The following is an 18439-nucleotide window of genomic DNA, read 5'->3' on the forward strand; positions in this document are numbered from 1 at the left end:
GGATAGATAAATAGGTAAAAATTCCCTTTACTTTTCAATCTCTGGATACTGCATCTGTGTGGTACATTGTGCCAAACGCTACTGCTGTTTCTGCTGCTGTTGTGTCTCAAAATTGCTTTGTAATTCATGAGCTATGCAGTCATCTCTAGCTCTTGGAATAAAAAGGTAGATTCAGTCTCTTGATATATATAATGGATATAAGAGTATTCATTTTCTTATTCTTGCTCTATAATGGATGAATGGAAAAGAAATCTGGCTTCTAGCTTGTGAAAAAAAGCTATATTTCACCAATATCATATAAACAGAAGGCTACAGAGTAGGGCTGGGAAGACATAGGCATGAAATACATTTCCAGGTTTGAAAAGAACCAAACAGTACAAACAGCCTTTTTAACCAATAGGATGGTGATATGTAAGTAAATTTGGGTCAACACTGGGAAAACAACTAAACCAGGTCATCAATTAGTCCTACCCACCTTTCTGGCCCCTCCTCTCAGCCCCATGGTCCTAGGGCTAATTCCTCCACTGAGCACATCTGAATTCCCAGTTGCAAGTCTCCCACACAGGGATATCATCCCCCCATCACATAAGGATGTGTTGCCAGTTTCATGCAATATTCCCCCAAGGATACACTTCCTTTCCAGAGAGGAAAATCTGATGAATGCCCCATGTTACCAGGCTAACTAGGTGGTGCGGTCAGAAGATCAGTGTGTTTCTTGATATGTCAAATTCTCAGGGACTATTACAGCCAACTGTAAAACTTTCTTCAAGCACAGCTTTCCATTTTGACTACTCTAAATTTAGTGCCACGTCAATTATGTTGAAATGACATTATTTCTAATAACAAGATTTGAAGATGTTTTTACAAATCAGAAACTTAGTTTTACTTTGCAATGACTTTTCATTTTTTGAAATGTGCTTTGAAAACGTATAATGAAAATTACTCTATTGAGTCAACATTGGATTGAAAAGTTTTCAATATTGCAGTTGAAGGGGAAAAAACAGAAAATGCTGACATTTTGTCCCCATTTTAAAGAGAAAAAAATGTAATCAGATCTCAGGTCAGAAAATCTTGTTTTCAAACACTCCTTACAAATACCCATTTTCTCCAATATTGTTTCTCTCTGTATCTCTTAGGTTTTTATATTTTAGGGATGTGGTGTTTGTCTCACTGTAAAGAAGTCTAAAACCTCAGGATAGCAGAACATGTTATGAGTGTAATGTCACACAGCATATAACAGTTTTCACTGAAACTCTATCTATCCTTGAGAGAGAACCATCTGGCCAAAAGTTATTTTCAAACCTCCATGTGCAAGGCCAAATGATGAGAGGTGCTGAGCGTGCTGCCAGCACTTGTGGTGGTCACCAAAGTCACTGTGCCCGGTACCACAGTACCTCCAGGCCTGGGCCTGAGCTTGGATCTGGAGATAAATTCTGTCCATATATGTTTAGTGCAGTGTAGGTGAAAGTTAATCTCTTTATTTCATTCCATCAACAGTGCTGAAAATAACCTAAAACAAAGTCTGAGATCTAACACAGGAAAATAGCCTTTCCCAGTGAGATTGGACTGGCTGGTCCTTTCAGTTACTCGGCCTGAATCATAAAATTTATTAAGCGACAGGTAATATATCTACTCTGAATACTTTCCCTCCTGTAGTTCTTTTTGGGTTTCTTGTTTTTTCTGTTCATATATGATTATTTTCTCTCTTTCCTTTTCATGTTTGTGTTTTAAACAGAACTCTGAAAAACTTGTTTCAGTTCATGTTTATAACTCTGTTTTTCTTTTATCCTGCAAGCTTCATGTACTGTTTAAGGTCAAACACAAAAAACAACACTGCGAGTCTGTTAAACGTGTCGCTCCGTTTCCAAGGGTGGTGTTTGACCTCCAAGAGCCTCCTTTGTACCTGTATCAACAAGCTTTGTTATCAAAACAATACCACCAACCTCTGTCCAAAAAAAAAAAAAACCGCTGACAGTCCAGGGACAGGAGAGAATTTTTTCTTGATACTTGCTGTAAATTCTACACGGCCCAAAGGCATTTTGCGTAAAATTTTTCCACCCCTCTTCCCTTCAAAGCTGTCAGGAATTGGGACTAGTCCCTCAGTGCTGGGAGCACAGGAGACGGATAAGGAACGTACTGTTTTGTAGAGTGTGAGGGCTCCTGTTTTCTGCCAGGCTGCTCTGTCTCATCTGTGTTGTGGCTTCCAACAGCTCTCCCCATATAGCTTGATGATCTCCTTGTATCTCTCTCCATGCTACTGTGACCTTGCTTTTTTCTTTTGTAACATCTTGAGCACAATTTATTTGTTCCCTGTTTCCTTTGTTTCTTTCAGCCATTTTTTTTTTCTATGCCTCTGATTCCTTTTCAGATAGTTTAAAAGACTCCCATGTATTCTTTGTTCTGCCTCCACTTTCCTCTTTGCTGAGGCCCCACTTCGGAGAGGCAGTCCTGTTCATGACACAACTTGTGCATCTACATAAATCCCATGAAGCCTGGGGAGCATGTTTCCATGTACTGTGTCAGGGTCTTAATCTCTCACTCTCCTTGGCTTTTCCCTTTTTTGCATTTCTTGTTGTTCATCATGTGAACAATCTTCTTAAGGGAAAAACTTTTTTACAGTGACTAGAATTGGTCTGACAGATTTTTGCATTACTTTTTTGTTCTGTTAGAGTAAAGGAAAACTTGAACATCAGGTACTAAGGACTTGAGTGCATCCTGTTTCTGGCTGACCTACTGTTATTTTTCTGAGAAATGGAAGGATCTGATCAGAAATCAAAGCTATCTGCTGTGCTCTTAGTGAGACAGACATATTCTGAATGCACAGATTACTACGTACGGAGCATTTTAATTCTTGGGTCAGTAGTTCAAATTCATCCAGCTTGCCAATTGCAAAAACTCATTACTGTCTGATGGCCACTCAGGACTTACTTGAAATTAGTGAGAGTTGGTGGGGGAGAGGGGATCGTCTTCTGTTCACTTCACATACACCACCCTTCCCTACAACTGAGAGAGCTTTTATCCTTGTCAACAGCCTCAGCTCAGGAAGGAAAAATATCGAGACCGAGCTGTACACCAATCTCTTAGTCCCCTGCAAAGGCGGGTTGTCAGGGCAGTGTTCCAACACCCTGACGAGGCCCCAGGGACCAGCTTTCCCCGGCACAGGTTTGTTGAATTCTGGTGGGCTTCAGACTGCAGTATTGTCAACGTGCCACGTTTTTAAACACATTTTAAAACATCCTTTGATGTTTTATCTGTCTCATCAGAACAATTAGCTCCTGGATGCTCTCTGTACAACAAAGGAAATTAATTAGGAAGAGTCAGATGCTGTGATATAGAGCGGTGTTTCAGAGACTGCAGCGTCTCGTGTGGGTTTTGATGTTAAAGCAGACTGTTGTCATGTGTGGCAGGGTATAGCTGGACGGAAAGATATTACTGAAGTGAAGAAAGTCACCTTATAATAGCTCTGCACATCCAACATATTAAATGTTGTTTTCTGTGAGCTGAGACGTAAAGCCTGTGTGTGGGGAAAGCAGCGACTCTGAGATGCTCTCATGAATACTACTGCATATGAAGAACAAGGAAAAGATCATACCTGTGTATTTTCAGTTCCAAGATACACCCTGGCTGGAAATGAAAGTGGAGTAGCTCTGCTCTTGCTTCCCCCGTCATATTTCTAAATGGATTTTCCCTGTAAGGCACTGAGATGCTAAACTTTGATCATAATCACCTCACTTTGAAACCAACAGATATAAAGAGCCATTTCTTTTCTGTGCAATCTATTGACATGAAAAGAATGCATTTAATGTGATTGAGAGAAACAGAAGTTTGATCCCAAGAATTTGAAGTCAGGGCTCCTTTTTGTAAACCTTGAAGTACAACAGTATTTTCCACATGTCTGACAGATGATTGGAGAATTTATTTCTCTTTTTCAATTTTTTAATTTTGTTTTTAGGAGTTGTTTATTTGTTTGGGGGTGTTTTTTGTTAGCTGTCCAAATTGGTGCAGGCTTCCTCAATCTCCAAACTGCACTGATGCGAAGGAGGTTGAAGCTTGACTGTTCATCAGCCTTCTCACTAATACCAACCAGACAGAGTATCAGGAGGTTTTGCAAATTCCTGTCTGTACACATTGTGAAAGCATGTATAAATGTACACACTTGACTCAGCAGAGACCCTCATGGAATGCAGACACTGTCCCATGATGTGAAAAATAGGTTATCAGGCCTGGAAGAAAGCTTTGGGTAATGGATGTTCTTGACTAAATCTAATATTGCAGATTCCAGGCAGACTGAAAAGGTGAACGGCATCCTGGCCCTCTGAGAAGCTTTGCAATCACTGCACTTGGTTGGAGATCACTCCTCTTTCAGCTGCAGGATTGCAGTCTTCTGGCATCTCTAACTGACAACTGCTGACCCCTAGATGGTATTGGAGGGAGCTAGCCCATAGCCTAAAATCTTTGCCAGTCCCTCTTGGGGAACTGATTTGACCTAAAATCTTAAACCCACAGCATGGGGGTCCAAATCAGGTTGTACCCCATCTCCGGCAGCAACTGAGGGAACAAGACTGTTGTGGGAGATGTGGATGACAGTGACGTTGCTTAGAAAATCTGTATTCCTGCATTACATCCTGTCAGGCAGAAATGGGAGCCTTACTGACAGCAAACAAGCCAGACACAGCTACAGCTTCACAGTGAACAGTTTATCCTGGGAAACTGAAGGCAGGTGACAAAGTATGACATCATTCCGAAAAGTGTCATGAGAGGAGAAAGTGCTTGTGTAGCTGAGGTTGCTTCTCTAAGGATTATCAATAACTTCAAAGGAAAGGCAGCCAAATAAAACAAAGGCAGGCAGCTAGTTTTCATAATATGATTTTTTAAAGTTTCCTCAAGTAGCGAAGGAGCCCTTTTAATGCATAACCAAATTACCTGTTGAATAGATACCATTCCAACTAATGCCAACTAATTTTCTCCCATGAGAGACAGAATATTTTTAAAATACTATACTCCAGTGGTATTTGTATCTGGAACATTTCTCTTTTCTCTCATTGAACAGTAGGGAAAAAATGCCAAACAGTGAAACTTTCGAAGTGAAGATAAAGGGGGGACATACACAAAGGGCTGAAAGATTTATCAACTTGTGTGTTGCATCATTCTCCCTAAGAAACAGGCAAAAGTGAAATGAAGGAAAGAAAGAGCTGTGAACCATGATGAAGATGATTAAAGAGGGTACAGAGCAGCTGTCAAAGCAAATATCAAGCAACATTAATAACTTCATAGCACATCAGAAGACTGTCTCAAACTTTCCCAAGAAAACAAGAGCTTTTGTTGCTGCACAGAATAAACAGAACTAATCCTCAGGTGCAGACACTAGTCTTTGTCAGAGATACTCCAGTGTCAATCTGGAGCAGAACAGGAGAATTTAATGGGGTTAATGTGACTACAAGCTACCAAGTGAGAAAAAAATTTGGTTCTGAAATTTCAAAACCCAACAGCTACATGGGAAAAACTGTCTTGAGTGGGAACTTGTATCTTTGGAGAAAGCAAAAATGCGTTTTCTTAACACCCTTTCTTCTGTATGGAGGAGAGGAGTTCTTCTGTGTAAGCAAAAGAAAAACAATGAGTGTTTGCTGCAAAGAGCTCATTTTTTAACCAAAATGCTAACATTTTTTCTTTCCCTAAAAGCACAGCAAACTTTAATCTCATGCAAATTCATGAAAAATTATGCTTTGGGCCACAGAGTGGAATTTTGCCCATCTTTGCCTTCAGTCTAAGCATATAGCTCTTCTCAAAGCCACAGAGAGGAGCTTGTCAGAGATCTGTCACCATGGCTAGAACTCCCTAGATAGTATTTTAGAAAAATTTTCTATCATTCAGATTTGCTATGTCCAAATGATTCCTGCATGTGGGATGAGAAAACATTCAATATCAGAGATGAGCAAGTGAGTAAAATCATTGCCTTACAGGAACTGAGCAAATTGTCTTAAGCATTTTGGTGCCAGCATGGTGTAATCAGTTTATGAATGGACATAAAAGACACTCCGGCAAACTCTTATGTTCTACATCTACAGCCAATAACTAACAGAATGAAATGCTGTTCTGAGGTGTGTCAGATTCTTTATCGTACACAGCTTGAGTTTCTTACAAGTTGTAAAGTCTCCCAGGAGGCTATGGTTTGATATCGCATGTAGTATGAAACCATAATCCTTCATGCTTCTGCAGCCTCCGTTAGAAATGGGTACACTGGGTATGAATAACTCCCCTGAATATTAAAAGATGAACTACAAGGAAGCTATTACTGACTGTAGAGACGCCTGTTTTTAATCTCCTTTTCATAGTAGAGAAATTTCCTCTGACTCAGATCTAGCTGGAATTATTCCAGGATTGTCCCCACTTGAGATGAACAAGTGCATCTGTTCACTTGTTTAAATGTCTCCCTACTTTGACCTGGCCTTTTCTCCTTTGCCTCTTTTTAAAACAAAGTGGACGATGTAGGAATGCCTGAAGCCAAGGTTAGCAAGCATTTCTTTATGGGCATTTTTATGAAGTTCCACAAAGCTAGGAAAAGTAGAAATCTGTCATTTTCTCCTGGAAAATAGCAATCTACCTTCTTACCCTCCAGTCCCAATTATGTCTTTCTTCTTGCCTCTGCCTCTTGTGTAAAATCTGTTTAAAGCATTCATTTCACACTGAAAGCTGTTCCTTAGGTTTTCAATGCAGATATAAAGACAGGAGGGAAATTCATGCTTGTGGCGAGCCCTGGGATATTATTACTCCATTATGGGATATACTCTGTATTTCCAGAAGTCAGTTTCATCCAGTGTGCTTCTCCTTCATTTGAACTGACCACTGAGTCTATGAATGTAATGATTGAATGCAAATCTCTTTCTTTCTTTCTTTCTTTCTTTCTTTCTTTCTTTCTTTCTTTCTTTCTGATGACAGATATTATTCTAAAATAAAGAAAACCTTTTTTTTTTTTTTTTTCAAATGCAGTACTTCACTCTCTCCTCTATGTGAATCATGATAAAATTTGTGGGAGCATCCACTAAAACGAGACAAAACTGAATTTTCTGCTGGTACTAAATGAGCCTATATAGCTTGTTCTGGCTTTGCAGAAAGGAAGCTTTGCTGTTTCTCGGCATGCATCTGCTTTGAGGAATTCACCCTTTTCTGTATCCGTGTATAATGATTACTTAGACATAATAAGATGGTGAAAGGGGAGGATGTTCTTCATTAGAACAAAAAGCTGGTAATAGCAGAGAAAAATGACTATCTGAGATAAAAGCCTGGCAACATGAAAGATCCGATGGGTTACTCATATGTAATTACTCTCTTGAGTCCATATGGTCATGGTGTATTATGATATTCCCACTCAGCATGCTAGTGGCATTTTGTTGGTGTCTTTCCTGTTATTAACCATATCTGCTTCATTAATCCAAAGACTCGATACTTTACTTGTAGAATTAATATTTTTATTGTCCTAAATACCTTATTCTGCATTCTCAGACAGCCAAGTCTCTCATGCGATGGGAATAGGGAGTAAAGGAGCCCAAAGGACTTTTTGTAAGTGATATAGAATTTTCACTTGATGGAAGAGTATGAGTGTCCCTGCAAATGAGATCTGTGAGCCTATTGTGAAGTCTCCAGATGGGACTTGCACTGCTTTGTCCCCAAGGGACTTTCAGAAATGTTATGCTAATGGACTTTTTTAGAAGTGTTTTAGCAGTACTGTCCTGTTAATTCCTGTGTCCTTTAGGCTCCCAAGAACGTATAACACATTTGAGAATGGGACATGGCATTCTGAGTGTTTTAGGCAAAAGTAGTTTGTGTCTATAAGCCAGCTGGGGTTCCTTTTCCTAACTGGAATCAGGCAATTGGAAATTGCTTCCTTATTTCAGGTGCATTACATGTGTGTGTGGCAGGGGGGGATGTCAGAGCTTTCATGGAAAATTAACATCTTCCTCAGAATTAAAAGGGGTTTTTTTACCTTCTTTATAATAGTATAATACAGTACTTGATTATGTTGTTTTGAGGGATCTTGGCATTCTTTCATGCCAGTTTGACTTTGCCAGATAGAAGTCTCCCCATAGTTTACATGTGAGATACTGCAGTATAATCAACTCTGAGGCTTCCAGTATGATCTGAAAAGGTTTGAAGAAAACCGGAAGAGTTTCAGGAACACTTCAATAATTTGCAGGGTCATACAAGAAGCTGTTAACCACTTAGCTTATAAAATAGAACTTCTCAGCCAATATGTCTTCCTCTCAAAATAGCTGAGTTTTAGCAATGCCGATAAACTGTCCGGGCTGTGTAGTCATCTTACTTCCTTTTATTTTACTTCCTTTTATTTATCCTCAAGAAAGCATGTTACATAGATGAGAGCTCTGAAGGGGTGATACATACACACACGTGTCTAGTGCACATTACTCTCAGTATATGTGCACACATCTGCTGATACCCTCACAGAGAGCTGCCAGATATTGGTTAAAAGCTTTTCGTTGGCATTTGAAGTTTTGCTGCATGAATGTAGTCTTCATTTCATAATGTAGTACCAATATATTCAGTGGTTTAAACAATGAAAAGGAAAATTTCTCAAGGCAGTGATAAAGCTTTGGTCATCACAGTCAGAAAATGATTCTCAGTCCTTTTGCTAAAAGCACTTCTCCGGGTGGAATCCCTGGTCCCCACCAGGCAAGCGCACTTGTAGTAGCTGACCATGGTCTTGAGATCATGTGAGAAAATACCTGTCAAAGGAATTTAAAGAGAAAGAAACCCTGCTGTGTTTGGCATTCTTTCCCCATCCCAAGTCTGCCGTACTCCTGTGTGTGTTTTGTGCTTTATGCAACTGTTACAAAGTAAGACACAGCTGAAAACATTCATTTGGGAACTTGGCCACAGACTTCACCAGGAGTCAGAGCAGGCACTTGCACAGAACAAAAAATGTGGGGAAAATATCTTATTTTGTTAAAAAAAAAGAAGCAGCAAATGTAAATTACTTAATTGCTATTCAGACTGGAGGGGGTAAGAGTATTATTCACACTGTCAGTCAGCTTTAGAATAATTAACACAAACAAAAGTTTGGGGATCAGTAAAAACACATATAGTTCTCTTGTTTTGCAAGGGATTACTCCTGAATGTGCTGCTAATCTGACTAATACATTTATGTTACACTTTAGGGGTAAAGGGGATTAAGTGGGAGGAATTAAAGAGATTAGATATGGATACCATATTTGGTAGAACTTCTAATAAGATTACTTAAAAAAAAAAATAATTCTGCCTTATGCCTAGGCCTGACTAAGTCCAGAGACTCTAATGAGATCATGTGTTCTGTCTCCAGTAGGGTAAATGGTGCCAGTTCAGAACTGTGGGAATAAAATTCATTGGACTCTGATTAACTCAAGGACTGTAGCAGTACCCAAATTGGCAGTTAGAATTCCATGACTCTCAGAGGTCACACGGAAACACTGTGGAAACAGAATAGGGAGTAGTTCTGTACCAATGATGATGCTTATTTATTTTCCACCAAACTAAATTTCATGGATGAAGTTTTATTTTCCTATTTCTTAAAAAGGAGATTTTATGGAGGTGTTTTTTTCAAATGAACTCAGAGTTGAATCAATGGTCTATCCCTTCTGTTCATATGATTTCAGATGCCTAAAGCCACAGGATATGAGGTGGGTTATTAGATATGCCTTTCAAAAAAGGAAATGGTAAGACAAAAATGGCCTGCCTGAAGTTACAGTTTATAGATTAGAAAAAGGCAAAAACAATTAAAAGACGGAGACAGTTAGGGCAAATTACTTGCAATCAAGCTGCAGCTAAATGAGCTTCTTGATGGGGAAACCAAATTTATGTTGTTTAGAACCACAAAGAAATGTTCCCAAAACAAACAAAAAAAGTTGAAGGTGAGTGAAGTGTTAGCACAGTTGGATACAGATGTGTTGATAAGAGAAGTTATGGGTGCAATTAAAGTTCTGGTCTTGGGTAAGAAAAAAAATAATAGCAACAACAGAGAACGTTCCTGTCAAATCCAGTGAGACAAAGCCTTAACAGGTGTAGGATGGCATGTTTTTTTCCCCGTTTTCATGTGTGGCTAGCAACCTCAGTAATCAGTTTTGACCCAAACCAAGCAAAATGTGGCAGTTCAAATCAAAACATACATCAAAAAATATCATGTCTTTAAAGAAAAGGACAAGTGCTAGGGACGGGGTGAACACATTTAACACTAGAATTAAACATTTTGTTCTCTCCTTTTATAAAAAAGTGAATTACCTCTTTGGCAGCTCTTTGAAAAGATCTTTGAAAAGTTATGTATATTCAGTGATGAAGACAGAAAGTCACACAAAAACCCTGAAGACATGTGAAGCCTACAGTGTGAAATGTCACATTTTTCTCTTTGTTGCTCTACATACATTTTGCATTCAATGTAGTATTCATCAATTTCACTGAATACTAGTCATTGTCTACCTATATTTATCTGAAAGGAGTGACTTTAAAGACTTTGTAATTATGAAAAGGCATCAAGCAAAGCTATCCTTCTCCATTCTTATTGCATTGGAATGGTAGGCATAACACAGGAGACAAAACCAAGGTGTAATAGGGTTTTTTATTGGCAGTCAGAAAGTACAGGTATATGTAGAAGGAGATAATATTCTGCTGGCATTTCCCCTTATCTTTATTCCTCCTGTCCTTTCATGCAAAAAGTTTTACGTGAACAGGACTTTGCAGAAATAGGCAGTTGGAAAACAAGAGCAAAAAATTTGCAGTCTTGAGCTAAATGAGGTGGAATACCCAAGTATGAAAATTTGACAAAAAATTGAAAGTGACTGCCCCTGTCATGTTTAGAACAGTAAATGAGAAGCCCAAACCCCTAAGCTCTGTAATCTTTTTGAGCATTAAAGCACTAATGATACTCTATATATAATTTTCTGCTCAGTTGCAAACAGCATTTATCATCTAGCAACCTTAAATAATATTGAAATAAAGAGATTATAATGTACTGGGCCAGTTATCAGAAAATATGGCTATTTGAGAAAGGTCTTAGTAAAAATAAATTAAGATTACTTTTTTTTTTTTTTTCCATTGATATGGCATAAAGTGTAATTTGTTTCACTAAGTTTTGAATTTAGAAAATTCAAGGTAGATTTTTGTAGATATACAGCCTTTATTTTCTTGATGAAATAAGAACAGACTTTGGGAGGGCTTTCTCCATTACCAGTGGGTCTTGCCTCTCCTCAGTTTGTATACTTAAAGTTGTTATGCTGCTTAAAAAAAATGTGACTCATACAGAGAAGATTGAGGTTTGTTTTGAAGCATGGGCTTTAAGCTTAATCACTCGTGTCAGTATTGTTTTACAAATGTGGTTAGGATTCAGGTCAATACACATAATACGCACTGTTTATTTTTATGTTACTCGTATGCTTAAGGTGGGGAGAATGATTACAAGCTTCACTTGTATGTAGTTTTAGCATCATTAGCTGTACCTTTGTACAGTCCTTAATTCTGTCTTTTCAGCTTTATGTGGAAATGACCAAGGGAACAAAGATAAGGTTGGGAGAACCAGCTTTTGTTTCTCATCAGGATCATAAGGGCAATGTCATCTGTTGTGAGGGATTACTGGCAAGGTGTAAGATTGGCAAAGTGTAAGATTAGCAAGGAAACTCATTTTCATTACTTGTGATTTGGGCATTATTTCAAACCCCCCAGAGATGAAGGGTTGGATGATTAGACAGGTAAGTAATGTGGAAAGTCTAATGACTTGGAACTGCTGAAAAGAAAATTTGCCTCCTCATTTATATACCAATTGTCTGAGAAGGTGGAGATGTCTTTGGTTAACAGCTGCAGGGAGTTATTAGGAGTCAGGTACTAACTTATTGGCAGAGGTCTGGCAAGAGGAGTGAGGCTTTGATTTGGTCTAAATAAGAAGAACTACCAGTGTCCCTTTTCGAACACATTTACCTTAGCCCAGTTTCTCCTTACCACTGCTCAGTGGGAAGGCAACCCACAGAGACCCTTGAGAAACAGAGCAAGAGAGGAAATGACTGTGGATACATCATATTGTCTCTCCTACAACTTTTTCTCCTCTTATTCCTTTCATTAGGCCCTACTCAGCTAGTTCTGTCCTGTGCAACAAAATTTATTCTCAAGGGACAGAGAGGCAGGCAGGGAATGAGTATGGAGCACCTTCAGACAAATCCCCAAAGAGCAGTGCAACAGCATCCCAAGAGGAAGAGGGCAAACATTCACAGCAAGTTGCCATATAAGCTAACAGAGAGAGGACATGGATCTCCCACTCAAATGCAACTTCCCAACCAGAGGACCAAGAAGATGGGAGAAAAAAAAAAAAAATTGGAATGGAAAGTAGAGTGAGTGTTACATTAACAAGGTCATCAGGGAGTGGCAACATTTGTTTTCCAGACAAAAGTCACACAAGTCACAGCAACACTAGGGAGGAGGGTAAGAATGGTATAGAGGGTTGGTAGTACTTCAGAAAAATGCTCCACCTTCTCCATATAGACCCTGCACAGTTTGGAGAATGTTGCTAATGAACTTGCTCTGTTGCAGTTTAATTTGCAAAAATAATAGGAGGCACCATGTAAAGACATATTAGATGGAGGTAACTATTTCAGAAGCTGTTCAGAGCTGTTCAGCTGGATTTTTTCCGTGTTTGCTGTAGTTAATACCGAAACAGCCCCACTGAATCATGCTAAATGTGGTCTTTTATAATAATAGCAAAGTTATTTCATACTGCCCAACTGCATTGCACTGGAATGAACAGGTGGGCCAGCAAACTTTAGACAGTTTTCCAGTTTCTCTGTTGTAGAGAGTAAGATTGGGCTCTAGTCAGCTAGAAACTGTTGTAATATTGGCATGAAATGGAAAAATAGAGCCATTAGAAGTGTTTTCATTGCAGGAAATAAAAAAACATGATATGTCAAACTGGATTTAGATTCCCTGCCTCTTCTCCCCCTCAAATGCAAAACACAATTTTCTTTTCCTTCCATGGGAGGAATGCTGGGAGAGCCAGCATTCCTGTGAAGACTTTGGCTCCAATTCTTGACCTCTTCCAGTGTTGCCTTGAACCTGGCTAAAGAGTTTTATTTTTCCAGTCTACATGCAAGCCCCATTTGGTTAGCAAAGCATGATTGTCCAAATGTCTACTCGGCTGTACATAGTATTTTGGAATGGTGCAACAGGCTTGTCTCTTCCTGCAGCCAACCTTTCCTCCCACCTCACTTTACAGCTGGAACTAAGAATGGTAGTAACTCTTCAAGGAGCAGACAACCTTTCTCTCGCTCTATCCATAGGGACTGTTTGACCTAGAGGGGAACAACTAAGCCAAGGGAAACAGACAAATCTGCTTAGCCATGCTCTTAAACCGGCACAATATACAAAGCCTACAAAATGAGTTTAGAGCACCAGGTCAAATACTTATCTCCTCTGTCAACAAATGGCATTGAAAATACCCCCTTCTTTCTGCCATAAATCACCATTGTGCCTAAAACCTCACAAGTTAAAAGTCCCATTCAGTTTGTGGTGTTTGCACTCTGATCATCTCTAACAGATATCTCCAGATGTAAAACAAAGGAAAGCCTTGCTGGGTAGAGCTCTTTATATTGACTTAATCCATCCCACAACACCAGCTATGTAGGTCTCTATAGATTCAGACATTGAAAGACATTCCTAGCTTCACCTTTCGGTAGTTTCCCACTGAAAACACCAGAATAGCAGCACGTATAAGGAGCTTGCTAACCTAGAGTCCAGATACTACAGATATAGGCACTGTGGTCAGACCTAAAGTCACACTGGATGAATTGCTGTTGGGAATTTTTATTCACACCCCTCAGGTCACTTCACTCAGCAGCTGTTCACTAATCTCAGCTAAAGCATCACCCTCTCTTCTTGCAAGGGCAGGACCAAGGCAGGAAAGGAGAAATCATAGGCTGTGACCTGTAACAGGGTCCCCATTTGGAACCCTTCCTTCTTCTGCAGATGCTCTCCCTCTTCCTTTCCACACCTTTTCCCCAGAAGCTACAGTGCTAGTGGCAACATGCAACCTGTGTGGAGTGTGAGCAAACATCAGAAAAAACCTGCATGCCTTTTGCTGAAGTCTTTCCTTACTGAACAGCTCTTTCACCTCCAATAGGAAAGGGTGGAAGAAGTCACCAACAGGCCAGATTCAGTCCCTAGATCCTGGTAGGGTGTGGCAGAACTGTCATACAACTGTATGCATTGGGCAATAATTTTGAGTTATTCCCACTCAGCAAAGTATCAATAAAGCCACTAAGTGAAGGCATGTGATCCCTTATTTACTGATAAATAATTATTTGTTTCCTCAGACGTATTTTATTTATATTCTAAAAAAGGAAGGCTACATTTGTATTTTCATGCCAACCTGGAGAAACATTGATTACTCAAGTTTGTATTGTAAAGTGGAATTCGGAAATAAAAGACTAAAAAACTTCTCAGGAAAGATTTGGTGCTTGTGTAGTTTCCTGGCCTTTTGGTTCGTCTCTTTGGTTTGTGCTGATGCTGTTTTTCCTTTTTTTTGCAGATGTTTCTCACCCTTCATCTGTGTCACCTTCCCTACACCTCTCTCCAGCTAAATAAGACTTTTACCAGGTCTTCTAAGGGAATGAGCATATTCAGTTGTGCTTTTGTCCTCTTCTCACCTCCAAGCAACCTGCAAACCCAGTGGCAAAATTCAATTCAGTTTCACAGAAATTACCTCAGAGTTCCTGGTAAGTTCTACACAAATAAGTGACCACGAAGAGCAGAGAGATCCTATTAGGGTCTCCCTCTGAGGAGCCAATTAAAAAATCTCATCCTTTATTAGACATCTGGGAATCTACACAGAGAGCAGACCAGGCTTCATTAGTTCTGCTGTGTACAGAGAAACCACATGTTCCTTCAGCTTGGTATAGGCTACCTAGCTGCTTGCTTTTGGACTGTAATGTATTTCAACTTAAGAAATGGTAATAGGAGAGAGGTTTTCAGATCTCAAAAAAATTTACGTAAGCTCTCCTTTGGGGATGCATGTTTGTCTCCCACGTGCAAGATGCTCAGGTTAAAGTTTGATACACCCTCTATCATGACTATAGAGAAGAAACATCAAAGCCACTCAGTACACATCTCGGGAAAAAAGGAAAACACACAAGAAGATGTGCATTACTAAAGACAGTGCTCTGCAATCTAGAGGTAATCTTTAAGGAGCAGATGGATTTTGTGTGCACTAACCAACACATTTATCAAGAAATACTAAAGGAAAACACTCTTTCTAGAAAAAGAAGCTCTTTGAGAAGGTCTGCAATATAAAACTATCTTAATTTAGTAAGAGCATGAATTCTGATCATACCCAGGGCTATCACAAAATATATTGTGATAGAGTATCTTTCCTCCTTTCATTCTTCCCTAAATACGTGTGTGAGGAGGAAGAGAAGTGGCCTTGTCTGGGGATCTGCTTTTTTTTTTTTTTTTTTTTCCTGCTGGGGTTCTGCAGAGAGCAAAACCTGGTGCACACACTAGTTACCACTAGGATGCTGAAGAAGTGAGTCATCTCAAGTACGTGTTCCTCCTTCCTTGAGGCTAGTGGTGAGTAGTCTTACTTGTCCAATGCTGGATGTTACCCAAAGGAAACCTTAGCACAATTAGCACACCTGCCTGGCCAAGGGGGACCCTGCTGCTCTGGCTCAGCTTATGGCTTGGACCAGTTATATATGAACTAATTAAGACTGAATTCTATGATTGTCTGAGATTTTGTACTCTTTTGTAATACGTGTTTGCTTGCGTTTGTTGTGTTGGGTTTTTTTTTCTTCCTCTTCAAACATTCCCCAGAGTTTGGAAGAGAAAATTATTCTGTGCTGCTAATATTACTGCTGCTATTCCAGCTTTATCACAGAGGTGTAAGATCAGCTTTGGAACCCTTAAGTTCTGTGATCTTATACTTTTCTTTATCATAAGACATGACCTTTTAAGAAAGTCCAGGATAGAAGAGGTTGGCTGTTTTGAGCCAATTTAGTGTAATGATGGGTACAAAAAGATACAGATGTGAGACAAATTCTACCTCATGGGTGTCCAAACCATTAAGTATGATTTTCTGGTTGAAGAATGAATCAATGAGACAATGCAAAATATTCATCTTACGGTTATGAAAGTCTGTGTCAAAAGAAGGGCTTAACATTGTGTGCTTAAACATGTATCAGGAATTAACCGTGACTGTTTCAGCCTTAATTCTACTAACTCCATTCAGCTACTCCAGGGAGTGTTTTTGTGCTTGTATAATCCTCCATCTCATCTGGAGTGGAGCACAAGCTGTTGAAGTGTAATGGTGAATTTGCACTTTCCTGTGTATTACAGCAGATTCATTATGCAGCTGCTCTGAACCTTAAAACAGGTAATGGATTTATCACCATTTTATTAAAGGAAGACCAAAAGAGAGGAGTAGGTTAATTTTTTTAAGTATCTCACCTCCATCTTTATTTCAGAGATCCATTACCTGTCCTCTGATAATTCTGTGAATATTCTTTCCTCAGTTACCCATTATTTCAACTGCTGCCTTTTGTCTGAAGAAGGATTACAGCAGCTCCATTAGCACTTCCTTCTTAATGGGAGGTCTGGATAGGAAGTGCTGTTAAAGCGAGGAGCTATGAAACTGGAGGGACTGCATTTACTGAACAAAGACTACTACCCTTGGGTCTGGATTCACACTGTTCCCTCTTGCCTCCCTTCAGTAGTTCCAGGCACTTCAGTAATTTTACTGCTGGTGAACACTGTAAGAGGGATCAGAGTAGGTCCTGGTGTCTTTGAAGAGCTGGGTTTCAAAATGTAGCTGCGGTGTGAAAATTGAGACCTGTCTGGAGTTTGTAGCTACATTACCACATCCCTGCAATTTCTGTTTTTCTCCAGTAAAACCACCAAGGACTGAGTTTGTCTTGAGTTTCACTGCAGGTGTTGCAGAGCTGCATTCAAATTGGCATGATCTGGGGCCACAGGACCCGTGCCTGGGCTGGGGTGCCCCACTGGAGAAGCAGAGCTCCTCTGGGTCTTTACCAGTCCGGACAGCTACCTCCAGCTGCTACTGGTAGTGGGGCAAAGCTACAGTGATTGTTTTACATCCCTTAGAGTACAGGAGTTGCCACACTGACAAGTCTTAATCCTGGGGGGATGATACTTTCTCCCTCAATACTTATTTTGGGTAAGATCCAAAATAATCACTGCAAAGAATCCACTTGACACCAGTTTGGGTGGAGAACGGAAATTTTGCATCAGTCCAGATTACAGTGAGACAGTATCACTGGGACAGTAGGAAAGATTGACTCAGAAGTCTGATGCTTTTTTTTCATAATGACTATTAACATGGCCTGGAAATGACAGGTCTGCAAATGCTGAGAGATCCGTTCCTCTGGAGACAGTTTGGAGAAAGTGAAAAAGAAAGGGCTTTTTCACCTCCAAATTGGAACAAGGCAGCTCTGTAAAGTTATTTGTGGGCCTTTAGACTGCTTTGAGCATGGAAAGAGGACTTTGTTTCAGAGTGGAAACCATAGAGACATTTAATTACACTACAAAAAATATACACAATAAACAAGTCTATTTTATTTTACTTTATTTTATTTTTTTCAGCCAAATATACTAGAGAGCCCTAGAGGGAAAATATATTTTAGTGCTTTACAGTTACAATTGCAATTTATGTTAGTCTAGTGTCTTTCATACGAGAAGTACCATATCATAAACCACTTTACAGTCTGTTTATCAATACAATAAACTGAGAATATTGCTCAATTTACTTTATTAGAACTTGCTGAGAGATACAAAAATAAAACAAGCTTGAACTGCTAGTACTTTCTTTTTTCTTTAAGCAAGTAAAACGTTGGAAAGAGTAAGCATAGCTAGATACAGTCTTAGTTATGAAAGAGAATGTAAAAAAGCTTCAGGTAATGAGAAAGGGTTGATCTGAGGACAGATTTCTCATCAAAGAAGTCCAAAAAATGACGGGATTGCAAAGTACATCAAGAAATTTTAGTGAAGCTTAGATCCAAATAAAGCCATTATAATACCACTATTTTTGCTTGCTTGAATTGAGGGATACTATTCAAGTTGTTTTTATGGCCAGCACTTGCTGGAGTTTGGTTCATTAAATATTTTTGTGATACTGCAGAATCTTGCTGTAAAGCTTCAACGAGGGTATTCATAGGAAAATTTATGATGCAAGCAGAAGAAAACCCACCAGTTTTGGTGGGCAAGGGCTCACCTATTTCTATAGATATTTGCACTAATAACTGCTATCAGTCACAGATACATCATGGTCAGTAACTAGTTTGTCCCTAGGACTTAAGAAGATATAGACATGGAATTCTTATGTTTTAAAACATTTTAACTACTTTGAGTATAAAAGCTTAACCTGCCTCAGAAACTGTTACTATTTTACATCACACCCATCCAGTGCAAT

Source organism: Athene noctua, chromosome 1, assembly GCF_965140245.1.
Source record: "Athene noctua chromosome 1, bAthNoc1.hap1.1, whole genome shotgun sequence".
NCBI lineage: Eukaryota > Metazoa > Chordata > Aves > Strigiformes > Strigidae > Athene > Athene noctua.